Source organism: Schistocerca nitens, chromosome 5, assembly GCF_023898315.1.
Source record: "Schistocerca nitens isolate TAMUIC-IGC-003100 chromosome 5, iqSchNite1.1, whole genome shotgun sequence".
Lineage (NCBI taxonomy): Eukaryota > Metazoa > Arthropoda > Insecta > Orthoptera > Acrididae > Schistocerca > Schistocerca nitens.
Genome location: NC_064618.1, coordinates 734333169 through 734358294, shown reverse-complemented (window position 1 = coordinate 734358294; position 25126 = coordinate 734333169). Strand labels below are relative to the sequence as shown.

Below are 25126 nucleotides of genomic sequence, written 5' to 3'. Positions count from 1 at the left end.
GTTATCTGTGTGACCATTATATAATCAATCTGAAACCTTCCGATGTTTCCAGGTGTCTTCCATGTACGCAGTCTTTCTTCATGATTCTTGAATCCAGTGTTAGCGATAATTAAATTCTATCAGACTGCTTCCTCTTTCATGCCTTTCCTCCAGTCCATATTCACCTGTCTTGTGACAGCCAGAGCGAGAGCACCAGCAGCAGCGAGTACTGTTTGTATAAAGCGTTTATTTTGCATTTTGTTTACGACCTTCCACTAAGGAAGGGATTCTATTTGTGTTTATCTGCTCTGCATAGAAACTAACAGTTCTTGATCGTTAGGAGAGAAATTTATTTTGTACTTATTTGCTGCGCTTAGCTTTTAAATAGTTTTTCTGGGAAAACCTAGCGTAGTTTTCGCGTCTCGTATTTCAGTGAGTGTTTCTTGATTATCAGAGTAGCTCATCAGAAGATTATCTTGGGAATTTGTCACCGTATAGAGTAGGGTAAACATAGTCATGTGTAGGGACTGTGGTTGTTGTGAGCGGACGCAAGGAGAATTGGCCACTCTTCGGGGGCAGGTGGAGGCTTTGTCTGTTAGGCTCATCGAGCTCGAGGCGCAGGCGTCGGCTCGTAGTGGCGTTGGGGCAACTGTGGTGAGACCTATGCCTACTTCGGTGGCCTTGGAATCACATGGAACCCCTGATGTCGCTGCGTCTTCCGGCAGTGAGCATCTTACCGGTCAGCCATCACTCCAGGGTGAATGGCGGACAGTGGTGGGCTCGCGTGTGCCTGGCCGAAAGGCGAAGGTGGGATCTGGCCGCGTGGCAGCTGCCTTACCCCTTTCCAACAGGTACGGGGTGCTTCCTAGTGGTGATGACATCGTTTCCGAGCCACCACAGGATGCCTCGCCTGTTGGGCCAGTGGCCGATTCTCCGGCAAGGTCCCGACAGTCACAGAGGGCGGGCCTATTAGTTATAGGGAGCTCCAACGTTAGGCGGGTTATGGAGCCCCTCAGGAAAATAGCGGGTAGGTCGGGGAAGAATGCCAGTGTGCACTCGGTGTGCTTGCCGGGGGGTCTCGTCCGTAATGTGGAGGAGGCCCTTCCGGCAGCTATTGAACGCACTGGGTGTGACCGGCTGCAGATAGTAGCACATGTCGGAACGAATGACGCCTGCCGCTTGGGTTCTGAGGCCATCCTTGGTTCCTTCCGGCGGCTGGCTGATTTGGTGAAGACAACCAGCATCGCACGCGGAGTGCAAGCTGAGCTTAATATCTGCAGCATAGTGCCCAGAGTCGATCGCGGTCCTCTGGTTTGGAGCCGTGTGGAGGGTCTAAACCAGAGGCTCAGACGACTCTGCGACTATAATGGTTGCAAATTCATCGACCTCCGTTATTGGGTGGAGAACTGTAGGGCCCCCCTAGACAGGTCAGGCGTGCACTACACACCGGAAGCAGCTACTAGGGTAGCAGAGTACGTGTGGCGTGCACACGGGGGTTTTTTAGGTTAGAGGGACCCCCCCTTGGGCGAAACGATAAAATACCTGACGGCTTACCAGAGAGAACATCAGCATCGTTGATAAAGAACGTCCGTCCTCAGAGACCAAAAACAGGAAAAGTTAACGTAATATTGGTAAACTGCAGGAGTATCCAGGGCAAGGTTCCTGAATTAGTATCGCTTATTGAAGGAAATAGTGCGCATATAGTATTAGGAACGGAAAGTTGGTTAAAACCGGAAGTGAACAGTAACGAAATCCTAGACACAGAATGGAATATATACCGCAAGGATAGGATAAACGCCAATGGTGGAGGAGTATTTATAGCAGTAAAGAATTCAATAATATCCAGTGAAGTTATTAGCGAATGCGAATGTGAAATAATCTGGGTTAAGTTAAGTATCAAAGGTGGGTCAGATATGATAGTCGGATGCTTCTATAGACCACCTGCATCAGCAACCGTAGTAGTTGAGCGCCTCAGAGAGAACCTGCAGAACGTCGTGAAGAAGTTTCGTGATCATACTATTGTAATAGGGGGAGACTTCAATCTACCAGGTATAGAATGGGATAGTCACACAATCAGAACTGGAGCCAGGGACAGAGACTCTTGTGACATTATCCTGACTGCCTTGTCCGAGAATTATTTCGAGCAGATAGTTAGAGAACCAACTCGTGAAGCTAACGTTTTAGACCTCATAGCAACAAATAGACCGGAACTTTTCGACTCCGTGAATGTAGAAGAGGGTATCAGTGATCATAAGTCAGTGGTTGCATCAATGACTACAAGTGTAATAAGAAATGCCAAGAAAGGAAGGAAAATATATTTGCTTAACAAGAGTGATAGGGCACAAATCGCAGAATATCTGAGTGACCACCATCAAACGTTCATTTCGGAGGAAGAGGATGTGGAACAAAAATGGAAAAAATTCAGAAACATCGTCCAGTACGCCTTAGATAAGTTCGTACCGACTAAGGTCCAAAGCGAGGGGAAAGATCCACCGTGGTATAACAATCATGTACGAAAGGTACTACGGAAACAAAGAAAGCTTCATCATAGGTTTAAGAGTAGTCGAATCATAGCTGATAAGGAAAAGCTGAACGAAGCGAAAAAGAGCGTAAAGAGAGCAATGAGAGAAGCATTCAACGAATTCGAACATAAAACATTGGCAAACAATCTAAACAAGAACCCTAAAAAGTTTTGGTCATATGTAAAATCGGTAAGCGGATCTAAATCCCCTATTCAGTCACTCGTTGACCACGATGGCACCGAAACAGAGGACGACCGAAGAAAGGCAGAAATACTGAATTCAGTGTTCCGAAACTGTTTCACTGCGGAAAATCGTAACACGGTCCCTGACTTCAGCCGTCGCACGGACGCCAAAATGGAAAATATTGAAATAAACGATATCGGAATTGAAAAACAACTGCTATCACTTAGTAGCGGAAAAGCATCCGGACCAGACGAGATACCCGTAAGATTCTACAGTGATTATGCTAAAGAACTTGCCCCCTTTCTATCAGCAATTTATCGTAGATCTCTGGAAGAACGTAAAGTACCTAGCGACTGGAAGAAAGCGCAGGTCGTTCCCATTTTCAAGAAGGGTCATAAATCAGATGCGAATAATTATAGGCCTATTTCGCTTACGTCAATCTGTTGTAGAATAATGGAACATGTTTTATGTTCTCGTATTATGACGTTCTTAGATAATACAAATCTCCTTCATCATAACCAACATGGATTCCGCAAACAGAGATCATGTGAAACTCAGCTCGCCCTATTTGTCCAAGAAATTCACAGTGCCGTAGACACTGGCGAGCAGATTGATGCCGTATTCCTGGACTTCAGGAAGGCATTTGATACGGTTCCGCACTTACGTTTAGTGAAAAAAATACGAGCTTACGGAATATCGGACCAGGTTTGAGATTGGATTCAGGATTTCCTAGAAGAAAGAACACAACATGTCATTCTTAACGGTTCAAAATCTGCAGATGTAGAGGTAATTTCGGGAGTACCGCAAGGAAGCGTGATAGGACCTTTATTGTTTACAATATACATAAATGACTTAGTTGACAACATCGGTAGCTCCGTGAGGCTATTTGCAGATGACACGGTTGTCTACAAGAAAGTAGCAACATCAGAAGACTCGTACGTACTCCAGGAAGACCTGCAGAGGATTAATGAATGGTGCGACAGCTGGCAGCTTTCCCTAAACGTAGATAAATGTAATATAATGCGCATACATAGGGGCAGAAATCCATTCCAGTACGATTATGCCATAGGTGGTAAATCATTGGAAGCGGTAACGACCGTAAAATACTTAGGAGTTACTATCCGGAGCGATCTGAAGTGGAATGATCACATAAAACAAATAGTGGGAAAAGCAGGCGCCAGGTTGAGATTCATAGGAAGAATTCTAAGAAAATGTGACTCATCGACGAAAGAAGTAGCTTACAAAACGCTTGTTCGTCCGATTCTTGAGTATTGCTCATCAGTATGGGACCCTTACCAGGTTGGATTAATAGAAGAGATAGACATGATCCAGCGAAAAGCAGCGCGATTCGTCATGGGGACATTTAGTCAGCGCGAGAGCGTTACGGAGATACTGAACAAGCTCCAGTGGCGGACACTTCAAGAAAGGCGTTACGCAATACGGAGAGGTTTATTATCGAAATTACGAGAGAGCACATTCCGGGAAGAGATGGGCAACATATTACTACCGCCCACATATATCTCGCGTAATGATCACAACGAAAAGATCCGAGAAATTAGAGCAAGTACGGAGACTTACAAGCAGTCGTTCTTCCCACGCACAATTCGTGAATGGAACAGGGAAGGGGGGATCAGATAGTGGTACAATAAGTACCCTCCGCCACACACCGTAAGGTGGCTCGCGGAGTATAGATGTAGATGTAGATTTTCCCTTCTCTTCCTTTTTCTACCACTTTCTAAGTCCCGTATCACAAATTTTCCTGATTGTCTGAATAATTTCTTTCATCTCATCACACACGTTTTCAGTCTCTTCAACACCTGCGGAGCTAGTTGGCATTTAAACTTTTACTACAGTGATGGGTGTTGGCTTCGTGTCTATTTTGGCTTCGATGCCGTGCTCACTATGCTTCTCGTAGTAGCTTGTTGGCATTCTGTTTTCTTATTCATTAGTAGTTCTACTCCTGCATTACTACTATTTGATTTTGTGTACATTACCTTGACTTCACCTGACCAGAAATTCTGTTCCTGCTGCCATCGAAATTCACTATAACTTCAGCCTATCCATTTCCCATTTTAAATCTTCTGTCCTACATGCCCAATTAAGGGATCTAACATTCCATGTTCCGACCTGTACATTGCTAGTTTTTTTTCCTGATGACACACTCCTAAGTAGTACCCACTCATAAATCCGAATGGGGTACTATTTTACCTATGGAATACTTTACCCTAGATTGGTTGCTTGGTTGATTGACTGGGGGGGGGGGGGGGAGACCAAACAGCGAGGTCATCGGTCCCATCGGATTAGGGGATGATGGTGAAGGATGTCGGCCGTGCCCTTTCAGAGGAATATCCCGGCATTTGCCTGAAGCGATTTAGGGAAATCACGGAAAACCTAAATCAGGATGGCATGGTGTGATGGGTATTGTGAAGTTCTGTGATGGGATTTTGTCTTCAGAGTTTGTGCTCGTCGTCGGTGTGAGAATGCAAGACGGTCAGGAAGTGTGGAATCTAGGCCAAGTTATCGCCACAATGTAATGCGCGCCATACGAATGATACACCATAGCCAAGGTCATGCAGGCTCTCGCTAATTCGTGGGTCACCGTGGACAATAGTGAACGAAATCGCACTCAGTTCTAGTGGTGGATAACAGCGGTCAGTGACCAGCTGTACCACATGGCACAGATGAACATCTCCCGCAGTTGGGCACAGAAACCACCACGACATACCTGTACTTCTACTAGCTGCACCTCGCAGAGCACATATCATCGTGCGTTTAGGACCATTGGAAGTTCTATTGGCATGGAAAAATATCGCCTAGATTAGTGAGTCGTGGTTCGCTTTGGTGCACGCCGATGGACCTCAAGGAGTAAGTGGAAAACTACAGGAGGTTAAGCATTCTGCTTGCTAACAGGACTTTGCTCACACTGTTCGTGGTGGTAATCTCGAGTGTGGAATGCTTTATGAGAGAGTGGAAATAGCGCCTGTATAGGGTGTTACTATAATGAGCTATACCCCTGAGTCCCAGCAACACACTGGTATTCCAAACAAGCACTCCACTCAGGATTTACATGACACCTGAAATTCAGCCACAGACACTACAGGAAACATCGGAACAACTGAATCATCCCACTGAGAATGTAGTGAGGAAAATATTAACCGTGTAATACTTGGGACTCAACGACGGTAACAAGCGACAGCCTCCCTACTGCAGTTGAGGACATAGCCGACCATTCAGGCTCCTAGCAACAGCTGAGAAAGATTTTCAAATTATTGAAGTAGCTTGAGGTGGAACTCTCCCACATGAGAAACAATGTTTTAAAGGAACCTAAGTTCATTAGGTCATTGCATACGTAGATAATATTGCGCGGTTCTATAAGGGTCAGTCAAATGAAAAAGTGACATGAGAAAGTAAGAAAACTATTACTTCAAAAGTAATGGCCATAACTGTTAATACATTTATTGCATTGTGAGACAAGACAGTCAATGCCTTCATGGAAAAATATTTGTGATTGGCTACGGAACCATATTGCACCTTTCTTCCGAAGCAAATCGACGACCACGAATGTTTTTCTTTAGGCCCCAAAAATACGGAAATCGCTTGCGGAGAGATCAGGACTGTATGGAGGATGTTTAAGGACTTTTCAGCGAAGCGTCTGCAGCTTCGTCGAAAAGAGTCTTGACAACATGTTTCACAGCACGATAAATATACCAACAGTTATGGTGAAAACTTTTGAAATAACCACCTGCTTGCTTACTTTTTCCATCGGTCTCGTTTTCATTTGACTGTAACTTATGTTTCACAATGTTCCAGACGGAAGGCAGGACGGAAAACTAGCCGTGGATTTTATTAGTGTGACAGGGACGGCCAGCATCAAGAAGTGTACATCCCTGGTGCTGCGTTATGGTACGGTATAATAACAAGCCATCAATCACAGAGAAATCTCACTTCGCTCTGAAGGCGCGATAAGGGTGCAAGAGTAGTGTTGTGTGGCTGCAGGTTTCCAGCACCACTGTACCTTTGTATAAGTACTCTTAAAAAAAAATAAAAACACACACACACGTAGCATCACGCACGAGGTATTAAAAAAGTTATTGTGGCCGATCAAAACTCAGCAAAACTCAGACGGAGCAAGTAGCTCATTGTGTAGAGTTTATTGGTAGTCTCAAGTGGATGCAGGCTTACCAAACCTCCATGTGCACGAGTATAGCCATGCTATAACACGACCAAATCTACCTCATTGTTTTAGTAGTGATTTTCCAGAAACTATGTCAAATTCCACGACCATATAAAACTACGCACAAAGTCGACTGACTTATTGCTACTCGAGTGTTGTTCAAACACTGTATATTTGGCATGGACCAAGTAACAGAAAGCCGCGAAGTATATTTATTCACTTTTTAGGGTACCGTACCTCAATCGGTAAAGAAGGAGCCCTTATAGAATCATCTTGTTGTCTGTCTGAGACTCTTTCTCAGGAACAGGTATATGTTTCAAGTTGAAATGTATGTCACATCCTGAGGTCCATAGTCCCTTGCCGATGAAAAGAACTGATGCTAAGTTAATGCAGTCAAAGGATACGGCAATTTATGTCACATGGTTTGATACTCGCAAAATCACTCATTAAAACCTACAGGTCCAGAATCATGAACTTTGGAAAAAAAGGTTTCACAGTAAACCCAAAGGAACAAATCCTAACATTGTTAATTTATAATTTTATAACACGAAAATATTTCTTTTGTCATTTATTAAGAGACGTCAAACTTGAAATTAAAACAATCAGTGGTTCTGCATTCAGGCCGACATGTTCTCGCAGTGGTAAAAGTTAAACATCAGACAAGGAATGATTTTATTGGTCAAATGACGCGTTTCAGAATTTATCCATCAACAGGTATCCAGGAACGATAATCTGCAAATGTTTGTTTAACATAGAATTTTAAAGCCATATCTACATGCGGTAATCGCTCTTTGATATCTGATGGACAAACTCCGAAACGCGTCACACGAACAATGAAGTCATTCCTTGCACGATGTTTGACTTTTACTATTGGAACACAGTTTCCCTGAATGCAAAACTGCTGATTATTATAAAATGGTTGTTTCCTTCCTGCATGATTATATGTCGCATTTATCTTACTGAAATTTAAAACTTTCTCGAAAATCTTGGAATCACTGGGACCGATGTTGTAGCTGTCGTGGTCTTCAGTCCTGAGACTGGTTTGATGCCGCTCTCCATGCTACTCTATCTTGTGCAAGCTTCTTCATCTACCAGTACCTACTGCAACCTACATCCTTCTGAATCTGTGTAGTGTATTCATCTCTTGGTCTCCCTCTACGATTTTTACCCTCCACGCTGCCCTCCAATACTAAATTGGTGATCCCTTGATGACTCAGAACATGTCCTACCAACCGATCCCTTCTTCTAGTCAAGTTGTGCCACCAACTCCTCTTCTCCCCAATTCTATTCAATACCTCCTCATTAGTTATGTGATCTACCCATCTAATCTTCAGCATTCTACACTCCATACAAATACTTTCAGAAACGACTTCCTGACACTTAAATCAATACTCGACGTTAACAAATTTCTCTTTTTCAGAAACGCTTTCCTTGCCATTGCCGGTCTACATTTTATATCCTCTCTACTTCGACCATCATCAGTTATTTTGCTCCCCAAATAGAAAGACTCATTTACTACTTTAAGCGTCTCATTTCCTAATCTAATTCCTGCAGCATCAACAGGTTTAATTCGACTACATTCCATTATCCTCGTTTTGCTTCTGTTTATGTTCATCTTATAGCCTCCTTTAAAGACATTGTCCATTCCGTTCAGCTGCTCTTCCAGGTCCTTTGCTGTCTCTGACAGAATTACAATGTCATCTGCGTACCTCAACATTTTTAGTTCTTCTCCATGGATTTTAATACTTACTCCGAATTTTTCTTTTGTTTCCTTTACTGCCTGCTCAGTATACAGATTGAGTAACATCGGGGATAGGCTACAACCCTGTCTCACTCCCTTCCCAACCACTGCTTCCCTTTCATACCCTCGACCCTTATAACTGCCATCTGGTTTCTGTACAAATTGTAAATAGCCTTTCGCTCCCTGTATTTTACCCCTGCCACCTTCAGAATTTGAAAGAGAGTATTCCAGTCAACATTGTCAAAAGCTTTCTCTACGTCTACAAATGCTAGAAACGTAGGTTTGTCTTTCCTTAATCTATTTTCCAAGGAAGTCGTAGGGTCAGTATTGCTTCACGTGTTCCAACATTTCTACGGAATTCGAACTGATGTTCCTCGAGGTCGGCTTCCACCAGTTTTTCCATTCGTCTCTAAAGAATTCGTGTTAGTATTTTGCAGCCGTGGCTTATTAAAAGGATTGTTCGGTAATTTTGACATCTGTCAACACCTACTTTCTATTGGATTGGAATTATTATATTCTTCTTGAAGTCTGAGGGTATTTCGCCTGCCTCATACATCTTGCTCACCAGATGGTAGAGTTTTATCAGGACTGGCTCTCCTAAGGCTGTCAGTAGTTCTAATGGAATGTTGTCTACTCCGGGGGCCTTGTTTCGACTCCGGTCTTTCAGTGCTTTGTCAAACTCTTCACGCAGTATCAAATCTCCTATTTCATCTTCATCTACATTCTCTTCCATTTCCATAATATTGTCCTCAAGAACATCGCCCTTGTATAGTTCCTCTATATACTCCTTCCACCTTTCTGCTTTCCCTTCTTTGCTTAGAACTGGATTTCCAAAGGTCTCTTTAATTTTCCTGTAGGCAGTATCTATCTTACCCCTAGTGATATGCACCTCTACATCCTTACATTTGTTCTCTAGCCATCCCTGCTTAGCCATTCTGCACTTCCTGTCAATCTCATTTTTGAGACGTTTGTATTCCTTTTTGCCTCCTTCATTTACTGCAATTTTATATTTTCTCCTTTCATCAATTAAATTCAATGTCTCTTCTGTTACCCAAGGATATCTATTAGCCTTCGTCTTTTTACCTACTTGATCCTCTGCTCCCTTTACTATTTCGTCTCTCAAAGCTACCCATTCTTCTTCTACTGTATTTCTTTCCCCCATTCTTGCCAATCGTTCCCTAATGCTCTCCCTGAGGCTCTCTATAACCTCTGGTTCTTTTAGTTTACCCAGGTCCCATCTTCTCAAATTCCCACCTTTTTGCAGTGTCTTCAGTTTTAATCTACAGTTCATAACCAATAGATTGTGGTCAGAGTTCACATCTGCCCCTAGATGTCTTACAATTTAAAACCTGGTTCCTAAATCTCTGTCTTACCATTATATAATCTATATGACACCTTCTAGTATCTCCAAGCTTCTTCCATGTATACAACCTTCTTTTATGATTATTGAACCAAGTGTTAGCTATGATTATGTTATGCTCTGTGCAAAATTCTACCAGGCGGCTTTCTCTTTCATTTCTTCCCCCCCCCCCCCCCCCAATCCATATTCACCTACTATGTTTCCTTCTCTCCATTTTCATACTATCGAATTCCAGTCACCCATGACTATTAAATTTTCGTCTCCCTTCACTATTGGAATAATTTCCTTTATCTCATCATACATTTCATCAATCTCTTCGTCATCTGCAGAGCTAGTTGGCACATAAACTTGTACTACTGTAGTAGCGTGGGCTTCGTGTCTATCTTGACACGGGACCGATATCAGGCAAAAATTCTTGAGATTCTCGTTTCCCGGAACGGATTAACTGCATACATACATAATTAAGTTTATACGGAACCGCCAGTTGCGCGAGCCCTACTGGCACGTAGCCCATTTTTTATTTGGCTATGCCAGCCAGTGACAGAAATTCTCGTTTATAGGTCAGTATCCAAATTAGGCAACATACGCTACGTTTTATGTATTTCCGAAACAGACAATGAGACATTACAAGCAGTGGATTATACACGTTCCATAACGAAGAATCTTAGATTCTCATCTACTGGAGGTCACTACGGTGCCTGTTTAAGCCTAAGCCGCATGAGCTTTCAATGATATAAACGAAAACAGACATTAACAGAGGACTGTTATTTTCTTGAATCTCCAGGACGAGTATTTCTCCCACATAGTTCAGAGAGGTTTATGTGAAGCACGTATTATCGACATATTTACAAGAAATGAAATGGGGCCCCTGATACCTGTGCCATCTTATTGCGCAGGCAAATAATTTAACGTCTTGTTGACGACGTGGTCTTTAAAGTTACCAGCGAAAGATGCAGAAATCAGTTCTCCAATTGGAGACGCCCACGGTGACACTCAGCAAGAGAAGACACCGCCCCTTCATCACGAGTGATGGATCATTCAGGTTCTCTCTGCGTTATTGATTAACAGTGTGCTTGTGGACGTTCAGCTGTTGTTGATTCCATTTTTCTACACCTAATTTGGTCGACCTACTCAGTTGGCAATATTCAGCTGCTATTTATAGTCGAGTTCCTCTCCCTTTGATGCTCTGTTTCTCGGAGGCCAAACTGTTATCCCGTGAATCTGACCTTTCTCCGGCTCTATGGATGAGATGGCTGGCTCTGAGGCTCTCAGACAAGGAGGGCGTCGCCGAAGAATCTCAGCACTTGTGAATGGTGATCCGAAGGACTGAGCTCTCAGACTAATAAATTCAGTGAGCATTGCAGTCGTTAACACGAGAGAGAGATTGACACTAAGAAAATGAAACGCCTAGAAACTTGTTTGTCTTACGCTAGCGCAGTCTCTGGAGATATCTGCAGACACTTACGAGGAAACTCTATCCGGCGCATTTCATTCCCGTCAACAAAACATGTCTGCTGTATTAAGGACGATGTACGTATCACATAGGCGAGTGTGTATTGCATTCCATGCGAAAGTATCATGTCTTATGACGGGGACGGGCTGTGAAAATAGCCGAGAAGTGCAAGGAGCGTCATCGACACTCCTAACTCAAACAACCAAGCAATTGCCGCAGATATGAGACCAGTGTCGTGATAGAAACGAAGTTTCTTGGACAGCCTGACTGAGGCCTCTGCCGAAATAAAAATGTCGGAAAACTTATTAAGCAAGGACAGAGGTTTAAAGGTAGTCAAGGATTGTGATTCGCAACTCAGTTTATTAGAATCTCTCCGATCATTTAGTCCGTCAGAACTGGAAACTACGAGTATTTCAGAGAACAACAGTGCGGGCTCTGAAAAACGAATGAGGTTTAAAGGGCATAGCAGGCAGCGGAAGTGTAACTAGCCTACGTATAGCGGTCTGAGAACAATAGGTCACAGTTCGGTCGGAGTCCGGGCAGCGATTTCACGCAAGACAGTGTGCTGAGAAATGGGCTCTTCAACCAGTAAGCTGAATATTCTGAAGGCCAATATTAACGTGCCGCAGTAGTTTAAAGAAAATTCCACGGAGCTGACGAATCTGGTGTGTGTCGGTAAGTCATCTGACCTGAATCCTATTTAGCACATCCAAGTGTTCACAAAGAGAGATGAGCGGCCATGGCTCCACGCCACGACCAATGTCCGTGCAATTGAGCGTTTGCGACTGTGGGTGGTCACCAGCGCTTCCGGTCTAAATCTTACTGCCCAGTAGTCTTATTTTCTCATTAATGCTTAAAATTTTATTTCGGATGTAAATCTTCAGACATATTAAGTACACCCGAAAACAACTCCATCACGAAGAGCTATTTTATGTCTTGAAACAGATGGGAAGATGGTCTTACACCGCTGAAAACTATTGTTGTACTGGAAATAGTCGTGAAAATGTTGAACACGTTTTATTAAAAAATATTTGAGCAATACGAGCTTATGCAAACGCCAAAGTAGTACAATTTTAATAACTATATGATAAAATGCGTTCTTTTTACGTTGACAGAAAGGAGCCAATCCATGCTAAGAAAGTTATTATAGGTCAAACAGAGTAACAGCGCCATAGAATCTTATATCTAGGCCTAGTAAAAGTATGACGTCGGTAGAAAGCTTCACACAATATAAGCAATTTAAGGAGAACGGAGAAGCCACACAATAAAAAGAATATTGTCACTTATTTGTAAGTCACAATCGCGATTTTAACTACCACAACCCGTTTAGACTGTTACTGTACCATAAGATGCCCTTTGCTGGCATGCAGTTATCTCATGATCGGCGCAAAAACATCGCCTCCTAAGTAAAATACAAAGTAGTTTAAGAATAGAAGCTGTTTGTGAAAGAAGGAATAGAGTTTAACCTTCTGTCGACGACGAGACGGTCCACTAACTCGGACTGAGAAGGGAGGGGAAAGAAAATCGGGCAGGTCGTTTTCAAACGAATCATCGCGTCATTTGCCTTAAGTGATTTACAGAAACCACAGAATACTTAAATGTGGATGGCTGGACAGGGATTTCAGCGTTGGTGTGAATGCGAGTCCTGTGTCTTGCCTTGCACAGTGCCACCTCAGTCAGTTACATCGCATAAATGCTTCCTTGTCACCCAGTTTATCGACCAAACAGCACTTTGTATTTCTTTTCTCGCGTATTCGCTCCCCATAATACTATCTGCTTCCAGATTTGGAACACGAAACATTGTCACGTGTTCTGAGAGCGTGACCATTACTGGACTATGTGCAGATGAAAAAGAAGGCTTATAAATTATTTAGGATATTTCTGCTGACATTTTAATCAGATCTGGCCGCTGCACTTTTACGATTGTCGTGAATTTATTGTTAAATTCACGACATCCGTAAAAAGGCAGCAGCCAGATTTGATTGAAATATGTCAGGGATATTCAAAATAATTTATCAGTTTTTTTTTTTTTTTCATCTGCAAATATTCCAGTAATGGTCACGCTCTCGGAACACGTCAGTGTTTGTGTTAGAGGCAGTGGTCATCATGCGAACACTTGTTCGATGGGTCATTTTGGACATCATCTTAATCATATATGATTCGTGTTCAATTATCAATGAATCAGCATTATGGATTTCTTGGAACATAATGCGGGAGATCTACGGAACTTGGGGGAATTTACGCCGAATAGCAACGAGTCTTCAAAGAAGTATATGAAGAACCAAACGGAGGACTCGCTGCACAACGAGCACTTAACACCGATTTCAATACATCGGCCACGTCCCCGAGCTTAAAGCATAGGAATCTAACGTTATAACGTGTGGAAAGAAGGCCGCCAATACTAGAATCTACAATGTATCCCACACACCCCAGAATATTGTAGTTCACGGATTGCACATGCAGTAAACGCACTTACCAATATCCACAGCTTAGTTGCCCATAGGACAGGCGTCGGAGACTCCCCAACTTGTTCGTCCGGCTCATCAGAGGGTGATTAACACGCATTATACCGACCAGCTGAATGATTTGTGCAGGAGACTAAGCAAATCAAAAGGTAACTTCGCACTATCCTCACATCATAAAACAAATCACAAAATCATCAACTTTAACTGACCACAATCTGCCCATAAAATTGAGTCACCATTCTCAATTAGGGTATCTGTATCATCCCATGGACTGTGATGCCGTATCTACCAGTTCCTTATTTTTATCTTATGGATTCCCTTGTGTAAATGGAACCAGAAAAACAGGTAGCAATTTAATATCATAACAAATTAGTGTTTTTTCACCTTATTTTTACCTTTTGCTTCAATTATCTGACACAACAGCTTTTCTTCCTAGTTCTTGTGATGTGATATGAGCTTATCAACTATTACCTACTCCACATGTCTTTACACATTTTATTTTGATCGTCAGTTTTAACACCAGTGTAATAAGGAGCTGTCGCATGTAATACACGAAGATGATCATCATCATATTTCATCATCCTCCAACTCCAGTTTCCTGGGTGTTATGTACAAGCGCTCGCCACCGCCTCCTGTCTTCATACATCTTCTGTGCAAGGACAAATTCCCATTTGTGTCCTTTCTCGTGCGCATCTGACCTTGCAGTCTCTATCCAGTGATTTCTTGGTCTTACCCGTTGTCTTCTTCCTACGAGGTTCAGGTTGAAACACTTTTTGGCAGGTCTTTCACTTTTCATTCTTTTTATGTGCCCATACCACTGAAGTCTGCGTTACTTTGTGACACTGGCAACAGGGACCTCGATATTAGCTTCTTTTTCTATTCACTTCATTCCTGATTTTGTCCTTTCTAGTTGTTAGTCATAGTTCTAATGAATCATTTCTGTTGCCTGAATTCTGCTGACTTGTTTGTTTAGTAGGGCTATGTAAGGATTGGTAGGAAATAGTTGTGGTACTTTGTCACTTTTGCTTTTGTGACATTTTATCGTCCCAGAGAAGATTTCTGATTTGACTGTACACATTTGATGCTTTCTGTGTCCTGCTGAGTACTTCCTGCTTAATGATGTTGTCTCTAGAGACAAGGTACTTAAAATGGAAAACAGATTCTACTTTGATTCCTCCTAGAAGTGTACTTGATGATGTTCTTTGCCTTTTATGGTCATTTCTACTGCCTTTGTTTTACTTATTTTTAGTCCGAAACTCTTGAATGTGTTGTTCCACTCATTAAGTTTGGCGAAAGCCAGGGCATTTGGGTCGTTATTTTCTTGATAGCTTTTATAATCTGTCCATTAATATTACAAACAAGAGTGGTGATAGCGCTCGTCCTTGCTGGACATCTCTGTTTCCAATCATTCTGATCGCCCGTTGCCTATTTGGACACAGCTGTAACACTTTTGGTAAACCATGTTCATCAGTTACGCACTTTGGCACGTTTAGTGTTCCAAACACTCCCATATATTGTTTCGAGGAACACTGTCATACGCTTTTTTCAATGTCCACAAATACAACCACAAATTTCTTTCATATTCCCAGTACTTTCTGACAGCACTCTTACTGCAAAAATAATATCCACAGTACCTCTGCCTTTCCTGAATACATATGGTTTTTCCTCAAGCAAAGATTCTACTATCTCTCTAAGTCTTCATTTCTATGGTCTTTTCTAACAGCAAATAAAAATTAAAAAGAAACTTACAGCTGCCCTCAGTCTGAAAGTTGATTTGAAAGTTATAGTGCTTCGGTAGATGTGCTGCTGTTGGATGTGGTATACCCTTCCGTTCATCCTATCTTTGAACCTACTAGCCCAACTAGTTACAGAGGTTCACCTCGAATCATGGAGCAAGTTGGCGTTTTTCAAATAAATCATGCCAGAGGTGCAAGAATATACATCACGGGTTTTAAAATAATTACCAAAGACTATACTGCTTCTTATACTAATAGGTATCGTCTGTCCCTTCTATTTTGTTTCATTGTTTTTCTATGAATTGCTCTAGAGATAGCACCAGTAGTTCCTTCTCTCATCACTTTATGGTGCTTAATACATCGTTCACTCACTGCTGCTATCTAAGAATGCTAATAACTGCTGGTGCAAGACGTTTTTTAACTGGTCTTTGGTGTCTAATAACTATTACCGGTCATGGCTGTAATGAAATTTGTAAAAAAGTGTCAAATTGTCACTGAATGAAAACACAATTTCCGCGAGGGGCAGAATAATAAAGATGAATACGAAAATGGCCACCGTTAACATTTTAGCGCACAAGTAAAGCGGCGATAGCTTGCTCGCAGTCGCGTAGTGGAATTCCACAACTACAGCAGCAGCAGCAGCACTGTATAATTGGGAGGTGGCCCCCAGCAGATGCCGACTTGGCGATAACCATCACTGCTCAGATGTTGCCAATTAAAAGGAATCGCTTATGAATTGGAGCTACAATTAAATACCATGAAAGCTGATGTGGGGCGAGAGCTGGCACAAGGCCGACCCGACGACTGTCTACAACGTCTGAAGTTAATGGTTGCTGTGCCACTAGTTTGACTGAAACGGCCCTTAACTAATCCCTCATTTAACTTCATTTCCATTTGAAAATACAATGAGTGAGTTAAGTAAATTATGCTGCTGTTGCGTACATTATTTCAGTTGTTGTCAACAGTAATGCATTGTTCTGCTTGAAAATTTCATCAGCATACAGGATGGTCCACTTAAACGTTCCAGCGCAAATATCTCTGGTGTAACAATAGATATTGAAAAACAACTTTCACAGGTGTTAGTGTAAGGCAGCGGTTCGTAGAAGTAAATATTATGAGACATTGTAAAACGGAAGCAAATAGGTTTCAACAAAAACTTCCTTTTTTAAAATGGACACCCCGTATTATTTCTTACGCAATCAATAACATGAAAACTCACGAAAAAAACGTTGGTTACGTCCCAATACGTCAGTTACATCACGAGAGGCTCCAAAGCGAAGTTGACGCTTGAAATAAACGAAACGCGCCACTATTGCACATTCCGAGATGGAAGCGTGATCCCCACATATCATTGACTGTGGTAGGAAACCCTATTATTACTTTCGCCCCTCGTGACAGCAGTGAAAGTATGCTTAGGTAAGTCGATCACATTGTGATTATGGGCAACGTGGAGTTCACGCTTGCATCTCGAGATATAAAATAGCGGCGCATCTCGATATATACAATGGCGGCGCGTTTCGTTTATTTCAAGCGTTAACTTTGCTTTGCAATTTTTTGGGGTGTAACTGACTTAATGCGACGCAATCAACGCCATTCTTTATGTCATTTTTATGTTACTGATTGCGTAAGAAATGTTCAAATGTGTGTGAAATCTTATGGGACTTAACTGCTAAGGTCATCAGTCCCTAAGCTTACACACTACATAACCTAAATTATCCTAAGGACAAACACACACACCCATGCCCGAGGGATAACTTGAACCTCCGGCGGGATCAGCCGCACAGTCCATGACTGCAGCGCCCTAGACCGCTCGGCTAATCCCGCGCGGCGTAAGAAATAATACGGAGGTGTCCGTTTAAAAACTTAAGTTTATGTTGAAACTAATATTTGCTTACGTTTTACAGTATCTCGTAGTATTTATTTTCGTGAGTCTCTGTTTTTCATACCAGTCGTTTTTCAGAATCAATTTTCACCCCAGAGATAAAAAATTGTTCAAATGGTTCTAAGCACTATGGGACTCAACATCTGAGGTCATCAGTCCCCTAGACATTATCTTGTTACTGATATGAAATTAATGAATCTGTATTACATGCCATCCGTCATTGTCATACGTTCTGTAGTCGATCCGTGTATTCTAAATTTATTAGGGAAGTTTTCTGTGACCCACAGTTTTTCGTTGTACAAATCGTTGGACTATTCTGACGTGTGCGGTGCCACGTGTAGTAGTGCAGCCGATAATCCAGTCCAATTGCCAGGCTATGAAGTAATACAGGCCTACTACATGTAACGAGAGACTTAAACATGCGTGTCTGTATACGTGTGTCTAAAAAGCTTATGTTGTATAACATACACTATCGGGTTGTCATCCGTCCCACATAGGGACCGTCAGCACTATGGACTTCGTCCCAACATTCCGACAAGACCCACTTTTTCCCTGTTTTGCAAAATACTGTTACATGCTTTGCTCAGTTACTGATGTAACGCCGTCTGCTAGCGCAACATGTAAATGCAGCCTCAGTTTTATTTATGTCCACAGTGCCAGTTTAACTACATGCTGACTTGCATGGAGTTTTATAAATACGTAGAAGAGGAAAAAGACTTGCTGAAAAAGGTGAAATCTTCCGAAAAATATGGTGTAGCAACTGTTTCTGCCGCAACAAGTTCCATATAATTGTGTTCTAAATAAAAAGTATTTACATTAAACTTTTTAAATGGCTCTGAGCACTATGGGACTCAACTGCTGAGGTCATTAGTCCCCTAGAACTTAGAACTAGTTAAACCCAACTAACCTAAGGACATCACAAACATCCATGCCCGAGGCAGGATTCGAACCTGCGACCGTAGCAGTCTTGCGGTTCCAGACTGCAGCGCCTTTAACCGCACGGCCACTTCGGCCGGCTAAACTTTTTACTTCCTTCTACATTCTCGGAGTGTCCCGACGAGGCCCCAACCAGCTATGGCAACCCTACGTATACGGCGCGAGGTGGACCACATTTCTTACAAAGCGATTGTAATATTTTAGGTTTCGTGATGCCATGTACGTTTATAAAGAAAAGAGCAATAACCAACAGTAAACCAAGCCAAAGACCAGCTGAGACGAGTCTTCAGAATACTGAAACGTTCTTCCACATTGCTAGCTTACTTAAAACACGTCAAGAGACATTTCAACACAGGAAAGTCCTCATCGTGATTTTTCTTTGAAAACTAGCGTTGTTTCTCAGTGTACATCAAGTTCATTTTGTCGTACTTGTTACTGAAACGTACTAAAATGTTTTTCCAACAATGTCTTTCTGGGTTTCCCAAATCATTCCAGATGATCCGTGGATGTTCAGTAACCACAAACCATAGTCATAGCCACTAAACTCCGCAGTCCCAACGTATTAAGGAATTGCATTTCTAACTCGCTCAATAAATAAACCTTCAGTCCTTGCTGGTTTCGGGCACTCAGGCCGTCATCACTGGGAGAAAAGATAAATACACTAGATAGAAAAGCATTTCATCTTTCTCTTAAATGTTTTCTGAAGCCCTCAACGTTACAATGACTGGACATATGCCCAGCTATTATCTATCGTGACAAACAGGAACAAATTCCTCTTACAACAACACATGACCAAATGAATAGGAACTAACGTGAAGACTTGACAACTGGGATCAGTCTTCATGATAGTTTCTTCACAGCTGGTCGTGTGTTATCGTAAGACGAATTTGTTGCTATTTAAGTTCATGATACCTAATAGATGGGCACGAACAATCATTGCACCGTCGAGGACTTTCGAAACATTTAAGAGAAAGATGAAATGCTTTTCCAACTAATTTATTAGTCTTTTCTTCCAGAAATGATGGTCTCAGTGACCGAAACTGGTTGAGAATAAATGTTTGTTTATACAGATGATCGTCAAAAATGCAGTTCTGCAAGTATCTGACGGCAGTAGAAAGTCATTTCACAAAAATATTGAGTACTAATAATTCACAATTTATGTCGCACACTCTTAAGAAGTCCGCCCCGGTAGCTGAGTGGTCATCCCGACGGAATGTCATGCCAGGGGCCCGGGTTCGATTCCCGGCTGCGTCGGAGATTTTCGTAATAATCATCATCGACACGCAAGTCGCCGAAGTGTCGGCAACTCAAAAGACTTGCACCAGGCGAACGGTCTACCCGACGGGCGGCCCTAACCACACGACATTTCATTTCACTCTTAAGAAGAGTAACACTAACAATGAGTGTGAAGAATTATCCGATTCATTTGATCATCATTGACTTAACTGTGATGTTTTTCATAATTCTGTGACAATCATACCTTTCAGCTTGGAACCAGAAAATTAATAGAAACCTGAATGTTTGGCTAAGAAGCGTGATACAACCTCCAGGTGACGCTTCGACAGACATTGAAACGCACCACCTCCGTTGCGTCAGACGCCACTCGGCACAGGTAATACAATACTCAGGTGGCAAGAACACTCAACTGCTCCGCAAACCTCTGTTTACTCGTTCGATGCTAACTCGAGTGCTAAATGTCGGGTCAATAGTTCTGTGTACGAACTGAAGAACAACCACTAGCCACGCGAATGGTGTGCGGAATTTATTCTCGAGCAATGTAGCGCGTTACTTTATTGCCTGAGCGCAAATTTATTGCATGCATCCACACACGCGGCAGACGAGGCAGTACGGTGTGGAAATTTGAGGGAGAGGGGGGGAGGGGGGAGGGGGGAGGGGGGAGGTTGATTCAGAGGGGGGAGGTTGATTCAGAGGGGAGAGATTTTTCGTTCCACATTTAGCGGGACCACCTTTCATATTCCATGTTGGGTATTCCACTCAAATCCTCGAATGCTATTCGACTACCTCTCGAATCCTCTATGAACATATTTTCCGTATCTCCCACATCTAACACCTTCATATTTCCTACATTTGCTACAGACTTGACATCAACCATCCTACCGTTTCATTCCTGATTATTAACCCTCAGCCTGCCGCGCACGTACCAACACATTCTCCCAAATTTGCACCTACTTTCTCGACAATCTATCCTAACACTGACCTCCTCATTCTAACAGATCATTAAATCCGTTCTGACATCTGCCCAGCATTGTAGCTTTAAATTCACACTTCTGTTCTTATCCATGTCAGGGCTCCTCTTCGTCGTCGCCACCCCTGCCCCCTCTACGCTCCTCCCACCCTTTCCAAACACACGGTTCAGGTTGGACATCCCAGGGTCACCCATCTTAAAATCTTCCACGAACAGCCGTTCCATCAACTGACTATTTAAAAATTTTACTTAATATTGTGTCCGCCCCCGGTAACTGAGTGGTTGTCGGTCCCCTGTAGCTGAGTGATGCCGGCACGGTAGCTCAGCGTGTTCGGTCAGAGGTTTAGCTGCCCTCTGTAATAAAAAATACTGAGTGACTGGATCAATAACGAACTTCAACGGGCGTCAGGGGACGTCCGCCACGAACGATTACAACGAACTATAACGAACAAAATGAGATTACAAAAAAAAAAAAAAGTGGTCAGCGCGACAGACTGTCAATCCTAAGGGCCCGGGTTCGATTCCCGGCTGGGTCGGAGATTTTCTCCGCTCAGGGACTGGGTGTTGTGTTGTCCTAATCATCATTTCATCCCCATCGACGCGGAAGTCGCCAAAGTGGCGTCAAATCGAAAGACTTGCAGCAGGCGAACGGTCTACCCGACGGGAGGCCCTCGTCACACATTATTATTACTTAATATTGTCAAAGTACAAAAATCGTTTCAGTGCGTTTCATAACGCATACAGCCATACATATTGTAAACTGAAGTCCACCGCCGTGTTTTTGTCTGTATGTGAAGGCTATTCTGAGGAAGTAATGTGGGGATTTTGATGCGGTTTTCATTAATATATCAACGAAAATTATTATTTGAAAATAGAAGTAACTGTATGGCTAAATCAACTCACCAAGCGGCGGCAGGAGAATACACATGTAAGAGGTATTACAGTTTGCTAGCTTTCGGAGCCAGTGGGTCCTCCTCCTAGCAGAAGGGTTGAAGAGGTTTAAAGGAAAAGGACTGCTGAGATTTAGGACAGGGGGTGCGGCCCAGAAAAGTAGCCCAGAACCGCTGGTCAGAGAGACTTGCGGGACGGGATGAGAAAGTCTCCCCTGACACGGGGTTCTGGACGACTTTTCCGAACTCTGCCCCTTTTCCTAAACCTCACCAGTCCTTTTCCTTCACCCCTCTTCCTTGAACTTCAATCCTCCTGCCAGAAGGAGCCACTGGCTCCCAAAGCTAGCAAACTGTAATAGCCTTTATGTGTGTGTTCTATGCAGCCACTTGATGAGTAGGGTATATCTATCCAATTAGTTTTTCTGTTAATTGATGGACGAGGAAAGATTATGTTTATAATTTATTGTCGCTACTGCAAACAACTCTGACCGTACACACTCATCGCTAGTATTTTATATTTAAGATTTTAGAAATCACGTTCGTATATTATCATAAGCATCTGTGTTGAACAGCGGTACTGTGGTGCTGCCAGTCCACTTTCGCGTTCAACAATGATAAATGGTTGCATGCATGTCGCAGTAGCTATGCGGAATGAAGAGGGTTGGTTTACATGACAGACTAGCGTGGCAAGCACCACCGGACGGAAAAATACACAAATCTACACCAGATCAGTTTGTTTACACTGTAACTGATTAACGCCTTTCGGTATTAGGAATTCAGGTAAACGGTTTTGAAGTCTTATTCTCCTACAAATTACGAGAACATAGACAAATGTAGCATTTCGCGTTTGTCTACATTAAGCGGAAAGATGGAGTAAAATCTAATGTCTTTTAGCCAAATTCCGTTAGTTTCCACGGAATCGTAGAACAATTGCGAAAGTGTTTTAGGCGATTTCAGTAATAACTTCTCTTTGCGCTTCGCTTTTTTACTTTGTTATAACTAATTAAAAATATATCACTTTTTCAAACCAACAGCTCAATTCATGGAATCAATACTAGAAATAAGAATAATCTTCACAAGGATTCAACGTCACTTAGTCTTGTACAAAAAGGTGCGCATTATACAGGAACACACATTTTCAATAACATGCCAGCAGCTATAAAAAGCTTAACAACCAATGAAATTCAGTTTAAGAGAAGCCTAAAGGATTTGTTGGTGGCCAACTCCTTCTACTCCATTGATGAATTTCGTAGTAGAACAAACTGATTTGTGTGTGATAAGTACAATATAACTTCTGCACAATTTCAGTGCAGTAATCTGTTCATAAGTGTGTGTGTGTGTGTGTGTGTAAGTACAATCTAACTTCTGCACCATTTCAGTTCAGTAATGTGTTCATCGTAAATAAGTATTATAGTACTTGTATTACAAGTTTATTACCTTATAAATAAATAAAACTTTTTTATTTTAAATTCAGTGCATTAGTATTTGTAAAATGGTTCTTTCATATAGTGTTCATTAAAAAATGACGATCATTCCACTTGGGAGCTGTGGAATGGTACATTAGCTTATTTGTTTGAGCTGTAAATATTTGTCATGTATTTTTGTATTTCTGACATGTTCTACATCCTGGTGGACCTCCTCACTACGGATCAATTGGAATGAAAGTAAATCTAATGTAATCTAATCTAAATTCGTTGTTGGTTGCCTCAGCTAAAGCGTTTTTAATGCACTAAAAGGGCTAACAGAACACTTCTTTCTTTATCCTACATCAACACCACGGTGTCAACGGCAACAGTTGTAAGTGTGATATACATATCAATCTGGGGTAATTTAAAGCGGACCAACCGTGCAAATTTCATTAAGGGGAAGGCCAATGTCATACTCGAAGGAGCTGTAAGAATTGTTGTTTATTCGCGAAGTAAATAGTTCTTTCCAATAAGTCTCGTCAGACTAATTCTTGAGTACGTTTCGTTTACGTCGGATTAGCAGAAGATACCGAGAAAAAGCAAAGAAATGGTGCACTATTCGTGACGGGTATTGTTTTGTCGTCGCGACAGAGACACCGAACAGTTCAACGAAGTACAGTCGTAATCTTTATAAGAACGAGGCTAGGCGATACGGAAAGGCACATTCTTAAATTAATGAAAGCGGATGGCCTAAGCCGAACCGAAGACACCCTGCTTCCTGCGGCATACTAATGATGCGACAGTAAAGTGGCAGATATTGGCTCTTTGGCGAAGGCGTACTGACGGGAGCGGTAAGCGTTTACAGGAAGAGGTACGCACCTTCCGCCACACTGTGCAGTCCAGATGCAGGTGGAGCACGCTCGGCTGCAGGGGCAGGGCACGGCACACACGCGGCGACACCTGTGGCTGCTGCGGCGCGGCGTGGCGTGGCGCGTAGCTGGAGGCTGGACCCGCGGCGGCTGCCTGCCAGAGACTGCCTGAGTGGCTATCAGCGGCTACGCGGCCCGTCTGTATCGCCGCCGCCGTGAGACACGTGATCGTCGCTGCCGTCGCGCCTCCCGGGCCCATTCACTGCCCATTGAAGCGGACACGAGATCAGCTACGAGCGTGCGAGACCGAGCGTTCTGCCCTAATTTATGATGGGTTGTTGCGGTCTTCAGTCCGAACACTCGTTCAAAAATGGTTCAAATGGCTCTGAGCACTATGGGACTTAACTTCTGAGATCATCAGCCCCCTAGAACTTAGAACTACTTAAACCTAACTAACCTAAGGACAAATGGCAGGCGATCATTGTAGGCAAAACCACCCCTTCCTTCCGCCTCCTCGATTTCTACATCACCATTTATGGCCGTCCTATCGCCCTCACCCCCACCCTTAAGTACCTTGGTGACACCCTCGACCGTCGCCTCTCCTGGACCCCCCACCTCCGGACGATCCAAGCCGAGGCACGCTCCCGCCTCTGTCTCCTCGAGCTCCTTTCCGGCTGTACTTGGGGCCTGGACCCCTCCACCATCCTCTATACCTATAAATCCCTCATTCGCCCTATCCTTTGCTACGCCCACCCTGCCTGGATCTCCGCTCCCCCTACCTTTTATAAATCCCTTCAGATCCTAGAACGCCATGCTCTTCGCCTCGCCTATCGCATCCGTCTCCCCTCCCCCACGCGGATCCTTTACGGCCTTATTCCCTTCCCCCACCTCCTCCTTTTCCTCGAACGGATACGGATCCTCTACACCTCCCGTAAACCCGATCGTCCTCTCCCGCTGGTCTCTCCCATCCTCTTCCGCCCCCATCAGCTGCCGCGCCTGTACTTCCACGTCCCACCTGCTCTCCATCTCTCCACTCTCCACACCCTCTCCCAAGGTGGCTTCCGCCAGCTCCCCCTCCCTTATGATGCCCTCCTCCCCTCCATCTACCCCTCCTACCAACTTTGATCCTCCCTCCCTCTTCCTGTGTTTGTTCCTTTGGGCACCCTCTCTCCCTTCTCTCCCCATTCCCTTCCTCCTCCCTTTCTTCCCACTCCTCCCCCGGGCTTCCCCTACCCCCATCCCTCCACTCCTCCTCCCATCTCCTCTGCCATTGGCATCTTTTGCTCTCCCCTCTCCCTCCCCCTCCCCCTTCTACCCCTCTTGG

The 25126-nt window shown here is 43.3% G+C and overlaps 1 protein-coding gene across 1 annotated transcript in view; it reads right to left on the bottom strand.

The window, feature by feature from the left end:
• LOC126260063 (b(0,+)-type amino acid transporter 1-like) overlaps window positions 1-23953 on the bottom strand; it is a 548204-nt gene extending 524251 nt beyond the window's left edge. Inside the window, exon 1 of the mRNA XM_049957257.1 lies at window positions 23813-23953. The gene's annotated coding sequence lies outside the window, so the exon portion shown is untranslated. The remainder of the gene's footprint in view (window positions 1-23812) is intronic.
• Window positions 23954-25126: the final 1173 nt, after the last annotated feature.